Here is a 4358-nt window from a genome sequence, read left to right as displayed (position 1 = left end):
CTCCTCGAAGGATAGCTCCAGCCTGCTGCCTGGAGATGGAGAAGGTGATGGGAGATCTATGCCGATAGGGCCTAACTGAATGATCCAACAGTCCATGGACATCTGCAGTAGTGCTGATGAAGAAGAAGGATGATTTCTGGAGGCGTTGTATTAAATACTGGGCCCTCAATAATGTCACTGTAGAGAGTCCTACCCTCTGCCAAGGATAGACGACACCTTTGATGGTCTGGTCAAAGCAAAGTGGTTTTTGATATTGGACCTGAAGTCTGGGTACAACCAGGTCAAGCTGGTAGATGCAGAGATGGAGAAATGGCTTTCTTGTACTGGGACACTAGCAGTATAAGGTTGTGCCCTTGAGGTTGTGTAATGCTCCAAGCACCTTCCAGTGTCTGATGGGAAGAGTAAAGGAAGAACATTGGAAGTCATCCCTGGTATACCTGAATGGTGTGATTGTTTTTGGAAAGACATTCAAGCCAGATCTTGAGAGGCTGTCTGATGTCTTTGATGGATTTAAAACTGCACAGTTTAACCCCTCTGTGGCCGCCTGCATCAAATGACGTTTTACTATAGCGTGGCCTCCAGCGTCGATGTAGAATGAATTGCAGAAAACTCCAAACATTTTTGGGATGTGAACGAACATCTCGGACATCTTGAAACTGACCTACACTACACTCCCACAAACACCATCTGTCAGTTCAGCACATGCTGCTATGATGAGTGGATCTCCGATTTTAACTTGTGGCCATGCCTAAACAGGCCCAGCTACACCCATTATCTCAACCCAGACAGAAAAATCATCTTTCCCTCCTTTGTGACACACACACACACACACACACACACACACACACACACACACACACACACACACACACACACAACCACCCAGTTCATGATTAGAAATAAATACTAGCATAAACAAAAAAGACATGAAAATAAGAGAAAAATATATAATTGTTTTGCTATCTTTACTATTAGCTCAGGTTTGCCGTAATGGTTTGGATCATTAAGTGCAGTGCAACTTGTAGAAAATTGAGCAAACTTTTAGGAAGTGAAAATGAATGTCTCGGACATCTTGAGACTGACCTTCACAACACCTTCACAACCCATCTGTCAGTTCAGTGCCTGCTGCCATGACAAGTGAATGTACGACTTTTTCGCTCATGGCCATGCCTAAACACACACAGTTACACCCATTATCTCGACCCATACAGAAAATTTCATCTTTTTTCTCCCTTGCGATACACACACAACCGCCCTATTTATGATTATATAATAAATACAGGCATAAATAAAAAAGACATGAAAATAAGAGAAAAATACATTTTTATTTGGTATTTTTACCTATTTGCTCATGTTTGTTGTACCGTTTTGTATTTTACATATTCATTGCTTTGCACAAGCATAACAGGGAAGTTTTCCGTGTTCACGTGATGTTTTCGTGGTTGGAAAGGCCTCCCTTCCCTTCCTTCTTATCAGCTCATGCTAGGTGCGAATCGCAGGTCGTCTCACATTTCAATCCTCAGTGTCCAGCCTGTTCACTCAGGGGATGATGTTTATTTCGTTTAGGTCTGAAAATAGAAACTCTCATCTCCCTTTCCCAATAAACTTCACCACCCAGGTAACAAAAATAAGTCGATACTACCAAAGGCACAATAAACACTGAAAAATACAAAATAAATTCTTCATATATATACATTTTATTCAAATATCCTGTTTTATGTACCGAAAAGCTCCAAAATACACATATCTAGTCATTTCACATCATTTTAGCACCACTGACAATGTTTTTTGGTAAAAGAAAGAAACTGCGTGATGTTCCATTATGGCAATATCTTCGTGTGACCAATATCAGCTGCCTAAATTGTGCAACTTCCGCATTCAATTGCACAGCTTAGGATGAGTCTAGGAAGCTCAAAATTGCACAGTAAGGTGCATCTAGTGTTCTTCTTCAATACAGCAAGGAAAAAAAATCAATTTTCAAAACTTAAAATATCAGCCCTGTGGTCAGCCAATGGGTCCCGACAAATTACAGATGCTCAGCCACAGAGGGGTTAAGCTTAGCCCTAGGTTGTGTTGCCTATTTCAGAAGGAAATCCAGTATCTTGGTCACACTTTGAGTGAGTCAGGAGTGTGCACTGGCCCCGAGAAGGTAGGTGTTTGAGGGATTGACCAGTGACAACCAATGTGAGGTAGCTGCGAAGTTTCCCGGGTTTGTGCTCCTGCTATCACTGGCTTGTGAAGGATTTTGCAGCTTCTGCAGTGACATTATACCAACTCATGAAATATTGGGACAAGTTCCCAAGACGTGAGTCAGCTATGGACTCCTTCAGGCAGCTGTAAGAGACTTTGAACAGTACACTGAAGCTTACATATCTTGATCCCTGGAGACCTTTCTCCTTTGATTTTGATGTCAGGGTAGGTGGTGTGCTCTCCCTGGAAGTTGATGAGACAGAAAATGTTGTCTTACTACAGTGGGAAGCTCAACACAGTAGAGAGGAAATACTGTGTTACTCAGAAGGAACTCCTAGCAATTGTGAGGAGCTTCAACTACTTCCACTCTTACTTGTATGGCTTAAGCTTCATAATCCATACTGACCACGCTGTGCTGACTTGGCTGAAGTCCCTGACGAACCATGCAGGACAGCCAGCTCAGTGGACTGGAAAGCCAGACTAGCATAACTACGCGATTGTTCACTGGCCCAGAAAAATGCGTGAAAATGCTGACAGCTCGTGCCAAAGACCATGCCCACAGAGTGTCTGCATTGCAGCCATAAAGAAGGTGGTATGAAGAAATGTTGCTGTACAGTAGTGAAGTCGGAGAACCTTGCAACTGATATGGGGAAAGGAGAAACAGGAGGATCAGGATCTGCAACTAGTTACAAAGTTCCTGAACCAAAGTTCGGTGCACCCAGCATGGGAGATGATCTCTGAGACTAATCCTGCTGCAAAGATTATTCGGCTCAGTGGGATACTTTGTGGCTGGAGAATGGAGAACTGCTGGGTGACTGTTGGTGGACTTCACAGCTACTGGCTAATGGTACTGCCGAAGAAGCCATGGGTGCCAGTTCCTGAGGAGATGCATAACAGCATTTCCAATAGACACCTGTGAATGAAGAAGACCTTAAACTACCTGCATCAAAGGTTGTACTGGAATGGCATCCAGAAAGTTGCGGAAGATTGGTGCCGAACATTTGATCATAAGTTGCCTGTTCTGCTGATGGCCTACAGGTCTGCAGTTCATGAGACTAGTGGATACTCTCCAATGATGATGATATTCGTTCATGAAATGTAGCTGTTAATAGACCTGTTAACTGGGAGGCCTAGAGGAGGGTCTCCCAAAGAAAGCCTCTGAGTTTGCCTAATCCCTAGAAAAATGAAGGGATAAAGTACACTATCAGCTGTGAGGGATGCTGAAGTTCTCCTGTGAAACTATGAAGTGACGGTATGACCTGAGAGCTAGCCATTTAAGTGCCGAGGTGGGACACTGAGTGTGACTCTGCTACCCCTCGAAGAAGAAAGGCCAGTCTCCTAAACATCAATGCCCCTGGAAGGGACCATACATGGTGCTGGATCATCCCTTGGACATGACCTACAGGATCAAAGGGGAGAGAAGAACCAGGCCAAACATCATCCATGCCAATCACCTGCTAAGATATCATGGACATGGGAAGTACACTTGGAGTGAAGCCTGGAACCTGGTGGGCACCGGAAATGAAAGGTGGACCCAGGAGAGTAACAGAATCACTAACAGCACTGGCAAGCCAGGTCTTCTTGCTGTGGGCCCAGAGGTGGCCACTCTTCCTTTCCTCGATGCTCAGGATGCTACAATTAGAATGCGCCCATCGAGCACATACCCCCGCCAATGCCATTGCAGGATCCGGATCCGGATCCAGATCCACCCCAAAATTTAATCAATTCTTTCTTGGCCCGTGGCCCATCCTTCCACATAATTTCATTGAAATTAATTGAGAACTTTTGGAGATATCGTGTGGACAAAGAAACAAAAAACTTCTGGATCCGGATAATGATCCGGATCACCACCAAAACCTAATGGATTGTTCCTTGGGCATACCCAACCCCTCCAAAAAATTTCAGAACAATCCGTTCATAAATTTTTGAGTAATCCTGCTAACAGACACATCCTGCTAACAGACAAACAAACCAACATAGGCAAATATAACCTCCTTGGCGGAGGTAATTAAATAGGATGACTCGGTGGACAGTTCGGGAGCAGAGGGCATTCTGGACTATGTGAGACGTAGACAGTAGAGGTGACGGCAGCAACCCATTTGGCTGGAAGATTATTATGTATATACGTATACACAGGTAGAATTAGGCGGTTGTGTCAGGGACAATAC

The sequence above is a fragment of the Coenobita brevimanus genome, chromosome 38, assembly GCF_032717465.1.
Source record: "Coenobita brevimanus isolate Jiangsu-jjx chromosome 38, ASM3271746v2, whole genome shotgun sequence".
Classification (NCBI taxonomy): Eukaryota; Metazoa; Arthropoda; class Malacostraca; order Decapoda; family Coenobitidae; genus Coenobita; species Coenobita brevimanus.
Note: the sequence above shows the minus strand (reverse complement) of the source record.